Source organism: Suricata suricatta, chromosome 7 (assembly GCF_006229205.1).
Source record: "Suricata suricatta isolate VVHF042 chromosome 7, meerkat_22Aug2017_6uvM2_HiC, whole genome shotgun sequence".
NCBI classification, from domain to species: domain Eukaryota; kingdom Metazoa; phylum Chordata; class Mammalia; order Carnivora; family Herpestidae; genus Suricata; species Suricata suricatta.
Genome location: NC_043706.1, coordinates 128,408,631 through 128,418,423, shown reverse-complemented (window position 1 = coordinate 128,418,423; position 9,793 = coordinate 128,408,631). Strand labels below are relative to the sequence as shown.

At 45.9% G+C, this 9,793-nt stretch overlaps 1 pseudogene; it reads right to left on the bottom strand.

Moving 5' to 3' along the window:
• Nucleotides 1-9,418: 9,418 nt before the first annotated feature.
• LOC115297368 lies at nucleotides 9,419-9,535 on the bottom strand (annotated as a pseudogene).
• Between the last annotated feature and the right edge of the window lie 258 nt (nucleotides 9,536-9,793).

The window sequence follows — 9,793 nt, the reverse complement described above, 5'->3', positions numbered from 1 at the left end:
GCGCCCCGCGCCCCGCCGCGCCTCGGGCTCGCTCGCGGCCGCCGGGGCTCGCCTCCAGCGCCAGCGTGGACCCCCCGGCTTTGTGTCTGTCGGGCTCGGCGTGTTTTGTCCCGGTTCAGACTCCTCTAAAAGACGGCAGGGAGGAACGGGAGGCGGACACCGTCGCCTCGCTCCACCTCCTTGACAGGGGTTTTCCTCCTTCTCCTCCCCTTTCCCTCTCTGGCTCTCCGCAGCCCTCTCTCCTCCCCTCTTCCCTCCCCTCGCGGCGCTCGGGGCTCCGGGTTTCTCTCGGGTGTCACGTTACTGCCTCGCACCGGGGAGCGGGGCGGAGGGGGGGCGGCGATTCTTCGCTACGAGGAAGAAAGTTTCTGGGTGTTTTTCTCCTTCCCCCTTTCTCGACAATCCGGCCTCAGTTTCTGCGCCACCAGCGACCTCTGGGGGGCCCCGCGGACTTCTGTCTCTTGTAAACAGTCACCGGCAGGAAGAAGCACGATTTCTTATATATACGTACACATATATATTTTTTTTTCATTTCAGGAACTTGATTCTCCTTCTGGATCCCGAGCTGCCGACAAAAGGCCGGTTAAAAAAAAAAGGTACTTGGGTATACATTCAAGACTTTACTGAGATGGTCCAAGAGCAAGCGGTGTGAATTATAATTCAGTGTGCCCCCTGGGGCCGGGCTCCTCGCACCGACTCCTGGCCGGGAAAGGAAAGGGGGCACTTTCCCGTTGCTCAGGGAGCTACTCATCCGCACAGCGCCCAGAGAGGCCAGGCGGTGGTACCGAGCGGAATCAAGGAGGTCCTTCCTCCAGCGCATACGGCGGGGAAGGGCCCTGACATCCCCACTTCATCGCTGGCTCTTTTCCTTCCTTGGGAAGTTTCTGGACTTGAAAGAGAACCTCCCAAAGTAGCAAAGACCACATCAGAAAACACAGATCCGGTGATGGGGGTGGGCGAAGCACGAAAGGGCTGCGCTTTCAGTAAGAATCTTTTACTTGCTGTATAGAGAAGCTGTACCATTGAGGATTAAGGAACATTCCAGAAGACACAGAGCTTCTAGGAGTCGGGTCAAGAGCTGCACTGGGGTCTGTTTGACGCTCAAGCCCACTGTAATTACCACTGCTCTGCACTGCCTCCCAGCCCGGGCCCTTTTCTCATAATCTGCACAGTGATCAGAGGAAGAGATAAAACTCATTCCACGCAGGCCACCTTCAGAAAGGATACCTTGGGGTTTTGGTGTAACATTCTCTCTCTGTAACATTCCAGTAGCAGACAGCCAGTTGCAAGAAAGAATCAAGAGCCAAGGACCTGTATGATTCTAAGACTGTTTTCCAGAAAACCTTTTGAAAGGTGGGTATCGACAACTTTTCTACGGACAATGAGAGAAGAGGATCCTGAGCTCAGGAGCTTATAATTTAAGAATAATAATACGATTTAACCATAATCCATGCACACCTCTCATCCCCGATTTGAAATGGGTGAGGAAGACACAAAGATCTTAAGCTGGAGAGAGTTATAGACAAGGCGGGTAGTGTCACACGTGCACACACACACAAATTCTACCTGCCAGCTCTCTGCCCCTAGCCCACTTTCTCAGGGATCAGCAGGCTGCTTTGGGGTCCAAAGAGGTCCCTTTGTTATGTCACCCAAAATCCTAGAATGTTAATGGGTTGTTTCACATTTATTCTATGAATCAGAGATTATTTGGATTCATATGCACATTTGGGATATGTGAATGCCCCCCAAGAGAATTAAGGCAATCAGTCATTGCCCATTAATGCGAATTACTTTAATCACCACACTGAGTAGCCCAGAATAGGCTCCCAATTAATAATTTTTGAGTTAATGAAGAGAGACTGAGGGATGGAAGTGCAAAGCAGGGTTGAAAGCGCTTCAGAGACCACCTTTGACAAATCGGACCTGTACCTGTGGCCTGGCCCCGTGCTAGGACTGTTTTTTATTAGGGGTGAAGTGCAGTGCAGGAGCCCGCGGGCTCCCAAGGCCTGCGCAGGGTCTAGAGACTTCTCTCACAGAACGGGTTGGGAAGCCTTCCAATTCTTTCCCCTCAACAAAGGAATCTGAGCAAGAGTGAGGTTATAACAGGGAGATGAAACAGGAAGAAAGGAAATAAACATCTGTAAAAGTAAGTAAATACGGGAATAAGAGGTTGTGGGGTTTTTCCCAGTTGTGAAAAGGCTTTGAGGCAAGCACAAGGAGGCAAGGAACCAGCTTAGAAGAAATAAGATGTGACATGAAGAATTTTAGAAAGAACAGGTCAGTTTTTAAACGGTCGCGTTAATGGACTAATCGCCTTTAAAAGAAACTCAGGAAAGGGGGAAAAATCAAGGTACAAAGAAGTTGTACATGGGGCGGGGGAAATGCCTTATATTTTCACCTGACAAACACTTAGATTTGGGGGTAAACTTTGTTCTCTGAAGTCTTATAAATGTCCTGTCCAATAAAACAAAATAAAACAAAAAACTTTCAAACTATTTATACTGATGGATAGATGGCATCTTTATTCAAACCAGTTAATAAATCATCTAACTATGGGAATTTGTGAACAGTTTTCATGAATGGTCTTATACTTAATATATTATATTTAACACCTTGACCTCCATTGAGGATCTTGGGCTTCTTCATCCTTTTTCTCATCAGTGACTTTTCCTCCCTCTCCTCTGAGCCCTCATTTTCAGCAGTCGCCTCTCTGGCCATCAGCAGCTGTCCTGTGGGGCTCCTCAAGGGTCCACACTCCAGCAATTTTTTCAGCCTTTTCAAGAGCCCTCAACTTTTCAGTCCATCATCACCATGATCTTGTGTGTTCACTTGCTTCTTTCTCCAGTTTAGATACCTGGCCCATCGTTGTGATCCCTGTCAGACACCCCTTCATCCCCTGGTTCCTTTCATTTGATAATGCTATGGACTCTTCTGGCAAAACCCCACTAAGTCCAACAGTGCCACCACATCAGACTGCAGAACGGCACACAGTGTTGCGAACTGTTTCACTTTGAATGGGCGCAAATGTCCAGCGGAGCCAGCTCACTGCTGCCCAGCAAGCCCTCACGCTAACATGACTACTTCTGTTTCCCTTCTCCCATCTCTACCCTGAAGCTCTTCTCCTTCAGACTCAGCTGGTGATCTGGCCTCGTACTTTATTGAGAAAATGGAAGCATTGGATAGGAACTCCTTCATTTCTCCACAAGACTACGCCCCACGCTCTCTACCTTACTTCGTTTCTCTGTGCCCCTCCCTGCTTCGAGCAAGGCCACCATGCCCCTGGCCTGGACTCTTGATTCTGCCCAAACCCAGCCCCACCCCCATGCACACTCGCTCCCTAGCCTTCTGCATCTCTGTAATGACCGGCATTATCAACAGGCTTGGTGCAAAACCTAGAAGTCTTCCTTCGGTTTTCTCCTCCCCTCACTGCTGTGCCTAACCCATCTGCAAATCCCAAAGGCTCTAGCTGCAAAGCCATAACCAGAATCTGACTTGTTTTGCTACCACACTCGTCCGCCATTTCTGTCACCTGGATGACTGCAGTAGCCTTCTGCAAAGTTATGTTTAGGTTCTGCTGTGTATGACTAAAAAATCCGAAGTAACGATGGCTTGGACAATACGGGAGTGCCCTTCTCTCTCTTGTGAAACAAGTCCAGAAACAGGCAGTGTGGACTTGGTGAGGCATCTCCACTCTCTCAGCAGGAACCTATCGGAGCTTTCTATTCCACCATCATTTTAAAGGTCACCTTATGATTCAGGATGGCCACTGCAGCTCCAGCCATTATGTTTATGTTCCTGGCTGGTAACAGGAGGAAGCAAATGAGGGGGAAAAAGGCCTCCTCCCAACGGAGCAAGCTCCTTTTATGCAGTGTTCCAAAAATGCTACCAATCATCTTCTTACAGTTCTTTGGCCAGAATGTAGTCATAGGACTGTGGTCCAGTTCTAAGAGACAGCCAAGAAATAGAGATTTCAGCTGGGCACACTGCTGCCACCAGAAAAAATCAGGGTTCTAGAACTAAAATAAGAAAGGGCAGGTGGTCATTGTATGGCAACCAGCAGTCTAGGCCATTCCTCCTCCCTGCTCCCAGCCATTCACTTTATACTCATCCCCCTCACAGCAGCCGGAATATAACTCCGCTGCTCTAAACTTGCCCATGGCTCCCAAAACACTCAGAGGAAAAGTCAGAGTCATTTCAGTGCCCTACGAGGCCCTATGCAATCTGGGCCCCTTGTCTACCTGTCCTCACCTCCTGTCACTGTTCTCTCCTCCACCTGCCTCATCGCTGTTCACCAGACAGACAAAACTTGCTCCTCTACCAGGGCCTTCGCAGTGTGGTCCCCTCGGCCTAGAAAGTTCTTTTCCCAGATCTGCACATAGCTTGCTCTTGACTTCCTTCCAGTCTCTACCCAGTGTTACTTTATCAAAGCAGTCTTCCCTGACTACCCCATACAGAACGCGCACACACACACCTACATTCCTTATTTCCTTGACCTCTTTTCACTTTCTCCATAGAATTTACCATAGTTCTAACTGTTGGTATTTTTCATTTAGTGTGTATCTCCCCTTCCTAGAAAATAAGCACCAGAGGGCTGCGATCGTGCCTCACTCAGAACTGCTCTTTCCCCAGCACCCAGGATAGTGCTGACAGGTAGTAGTCATCCAATAAGTATTTATTGAAAGAAAGGTTGGTTTTTAATATGAAGGAATTGAATGAAGTTCATGGAGTCAGATCTCATTATTCCATGTCTGCCCAATTGGAGGTGAGAAGTAGGAGGAAAGGAGAGCAGGTGTGCATCTCCCAGAACATTGAAATGATCATTGAAGGAATTGTTTGAGGTTAAAAGTATTTTTATTGAAAGGAAAAAAGAAGGGAAGGAGGGAGGGAGAGAGAAACCTTCATTGCCTCCATGACCCCTAGTCCAATTAGCAATTCAGCCATCCCCTGTAATTATGAATGCCTCATGGAACCATAAAAAGAATGTGAACCCCTGAGTTTTGCCTGGTGTTACCATTCACCTTGGCAGAAGTGAGTCTTATCTTTAAGACTGTTGTTCATTTCATGGGTCGAGGGGAATTCACTCTCCTGGAAGCCCAGCTTTCTGAGCTTTGGCTTTAGAAGACCACTGGAACTGTGTTTGAATCCTCTTCTCACTGCCCTCCTCAACGTAGGGCTGTTTCCAGGAAAGTTTTTGAGTTAGAATGTTCATATTGCAACGATGATAGATCACAAGCCAGCCTGGTCTGTTTCTCTGCGTTGGAATTGTGCAGTCAACTGAGAGAACGAGGTCTTAATAAGATTAAAATATCTCTGGTTTCCAGTCTCATGGATCCCTGGTCATTGTGTCTGTGGAAACTTGGTCTTGGGTTCTCTGTACACCCCAGCGCGCAGCACACCCTCTGTACTAGCTACACCCATCAAGAACAAGGGTGCTTTCCAACCAGGCACCCTCATTACCCTTCTCCCTCTCCTGAGGAGACAAGGCATAAACACAGAAGCAAGCACGCAAAGAAAGAAAGTATTCAACAAAGGGGACTTTTAGATCTCAGATGTTTTGTAATTAATAATAATAGCTAAGGGGGACCTTGGTGGCTCAGTCAGTTGAGTGTCCAACTTCGGCTCAGGTCATGATCTCACTGCTCGTGGGTTTGAGCCCCGCATCGGACTCTGCTGACAGCTCAGTGTCTGGAGCCTCGTTAAGATTCTGTGTCTCTCCCCCTCTCTCTGCCCCTCCCATGCTCATGCTCTGTCTCTCTGTTTCTCAATGATAAATAAATGATGGAAAATTTTTTTTAAATAATAATAACAATAATGATAATAGCCAAACTGTGTTAGTCTTACTATATTTCTAGCATGTTCTAATCACTTTACATGAATAAAGTCATTTGATCCTTCCAACTTCATGCTTTAGGTACTCTTATCTTCCCCATTTTACAGATGAAGATATAGACCATAAGAATAAGGAAGACTAGCTGTGGGAGACCTAGTCTGGGAAGGCTTCCTGGAAGAAGTGGTGGAACATGAACTGGATTACAAAGTGAGTAGGATTTATAGCTGGGCTGTTGCCCAGAGGGCATTCCAAGTAATGACTGAGAATGATTGCAAAATGTGTCAGGCTGGTGGGGGGAGGGAGGCAATGGTGAGCCTCCCTGGAGAAGAAAGGTGGAGGGCTGTGGCACCGTCATTGCTGTGAACCGGGGACCTCAGTCACAGGAAACCAGCTGTAGTTCGTCCAGAGGTTCCTTAGAGATGCTCGCTTTGTGCCAGGGCCCTCAGGGCTCTTAGCAGGTATTCATGAGAAACTATGGATTCTATTTCGATTAAATAGATGCTGCAGAGAAAATAATGTTAATAGAGTGAGTGCGCAAAAGACTTGTTTTCTTGCAGAAACTACTTACCCAAAAAGTCATGATAACTATGGACTCTGTTTCATAACCCAAACAAAACACGGGGCCAGTCTAGTTCCCCCACCTCTGAGACAAGGGAGGGCCTCTAGCCGACTTCTTACTTTCCATGGTGATTGTCTTTAAAACTATTTGTTTAGTGCATATTAAAAGCCTAAAAAATTAAGTGTGTTTATGATTAAAGAAGAACATTTTTAATATGTCCAATTATGGAATGTCTTACCCTAATACGTAAGAGCTCTATCACTTTAACAGGGCAGATTGCTGTTTGAACCATATTTTTAGGTCCCATGGCAGTACAAACTTTTACACTACCCTTAAAGGGGACTGTCTGGCTGCTATCATTCTCACGATGCTCAGAAGAGGTTCTATACTACATCCAAGTTTTTGTTTATATTCCTCTTACAAATATTTCTTGACTAGACTCTTCATCTATGATAACATAGCTTAGAGTTGGTATATTCCTTTCAATCATGCAACATTTAGGACTGTTACGTGCCTGTCACTCTGCTAATTACAATAAAGCAAAACAAAAAAGCGTAACACCAGATGTTCAGCCTTCGAAGAATTTGCAGTCTTTCCAGGAAGACAGGATTGCCATAGTGCAGAAATTTGACAATATAGTGAGGCATTATTGAATGCGAAATTGCTTATTACATACTTTCAGTAGTAAAGTCATTAAAATCTTTAGAGAAGTTCAATAGTCAATTCGTGTCCAAAAGAAATAATTTTTCTTCGGGTTTTAAAGATGTCTCACAAACCTGTATCCTTTGAGTAGGAAAGTGATTTTTAGATTTGAGACTTGCTTACAGGCAGATACAATAAATAAAGTTGGATGATCGAATTGGTGACGATTTTTGGTCCCGGAGTGGTGGGACTCTGAAGTCATGGTTCCGAGTTCCATGTACAGCTTTCGCATTGACTGTGCTGGTGCACATGGTGGGGGGAAACTGGGTGTCAGGCTAGGGAGGTGGAGGCGTCTGTGGGGGCAAGAAGAGCGGGGCAGAGAGAGGCCTTTAGAGGCCTGATTTCCAATAACCAGCTGAATTATTCTTTCTCAGATGAACGTGTAGAACTTCATGTAATGCAATGTTATTGCTCTATTATGAAATATGCCTGGTGCTTTTCATGCAGCTGAGCACAAATATAAATTCGACTCTATTCATTTATCACAAGATATTTTTTTTGCTTTTAATTAGTTAGATCAGTGATTTGATGACTCCTCTGCCTTGCTTAAAAAGCATGACAATAAAGTAATAGGATGGTTTTCTTCATTGTTAATCCACATGAGTGTTGTCACCCTCAAATTGTGGATACTTGTTTATAATCCCAATGTCATTGCTTAAAATATGAAAATATGACACTTTATTTCCTGTTAGCCAATCACGTCTTACTCCAGAGGCCTAGTCCCTCAAGCAGTAGGGGTTCAGTATGACAGGAATCAATCGAGCTCAGCTTCTCTATCTAGCTCTTCTGGTTGGAAACAATCTCAGGTTACACTCACTACACTTGGTCCCTTTGGGTCCATATTCTGTCACATTCAAGGTACAAATTCCCTGCAAAGGCCTCCCCACCCCACCCACCCACCTTCCCTGCAAAGATGGTTCTATGTAGGCGCATGTAGTGTGTCACTGAGAGAGGTGAGGCAACTGTGGCTCACAGTCTCTGGTGCTGGTGACCCCAGTCCCTGCAGTCCATGGCTGGTGACCTCTCCATCTGCTCCCTGCTTCCCACTGGTGTGGTTCCTCGTGCAAGGCCATCTCCTCAACCACGTCTGCTTCAGAGTCTCCTTCTGTTGCATGAAGTGACCACCAGCTCTGAACAGCCAGCCACTCTGCCGTTGGCCCTCTACTGCCTTGAGGGAGCACAGGAGCTTTTCCGGATCTCACTGGGTCCTACTACTTAGGCAGATTTGAGGAGTCATCCCAGGCCTTCTCTGCTCAGAATCCGTCCTCAGCCATTTCTAACCCCTGCCTCGTTGGCAGTATGTTAATCCAGGGATTCTCCAGAAGGTTTAATACCTCCCATCAAGAAAGTGTGAACAAACCCTGCCATTCTGAAAATGCCCCTGTCTTAGTCAGTGCAGGCTGCCATACCCAAATACCACAGACTGGGTGGCTTCAACGACAAGCATGTATTTGTCACAGTTCTGAAGGCTGGGAAGTCCAAGGTCAAGACATCGGCAGATCCAATGTCTGATGATAGCTTGTTTCCGCCTTTGTATCCTTAATGCCTCATTGGGGGGGAGTGGGAGAGGTGAAAGAGTAGGAGAGGAGGGAAAGAATGAGAGAGGGAGGGAGAGATATTGATCTAGTCTCCTCCTCTTCAGTCCAAAGAAGCCTCAAATTATCCGGTTGTTTCCAACTTCCCTGAACAATAGTATTTACACCTGGAGTGGGAGAGCTAAGACTAATGTTTCTCATAACCTGCCTTTCTTTTCTCTCTTTCTCTCTCTTCCAGCTCAGCTCCCGTGAACCTAAAATGTTTTCTTTGTCATTGTTAACAAAACAGCTATAGGCAAAGAAACTAGAAAGCCAAGATAATAATCCAGGGAAATAACTCGGACTATACCATCTTCATTATGCACCTTTGGGCCTTTTATTTCTGAATTTCCCTTTGTGGTGTCAGTTTCTTGAAGGGCACGTTTCTTCATCCTTTGAAGACTGATTTGATTTTTAGAGACAGCCAGAAGTATTCCAATGCCAACATGGTGAATAACATGGAGGAGATATTTGGTCTCATCACAGACAAAGGCATTGACAGGAGGGAAGAAAAGGAACCACAAGGCAAAGACAGAGAGAAAGAAAGCAGCTGGGAAGTTCCCCTGGTATATGGGGCAAAAATGCACTGAAATCAGTCAGGAGCTGGTAACACCTGCCCTTTCCCATCCAGTCTCTTGAAAGCCTCCCTACCTTAAGTATGCCATCCAGTGAGAAGGCAGTACATTTCAATGTGAGGGCAGTAAAAAACAAACACTCAGTGACCAACAAGATATTCCTTCTATTTCAACTCCTATGCATTGACACGACTTATGGAAACTTAGCTTTTAGCTTATCCTTAAGGATAAATGTATTTAAACTGATAAGAACAGATATTACACTTGATCTTAGCCAAAAGGCTAAGATGGGGATAAATGTATTTAAAATCAAGTTTCACTGCCCAGCTATTCCCAAGGACTGCCCTCTGTGACATCATTGGCCATCTAAAGACTCTGTTGGAAACTGTGCAGCATTTTCTCTAGTTTTTACAAATTGTAGTAGACCATTCCTGTAGACAGAGTGAACAGAGAAAACATTTAAGTCAGATACTCACCAGCTGCTTTCATGTGATTTTTCAGCCACCTCTTACTCAGCTACAGAACTGAATTGCTGGCCAAACTTAATTCCTCA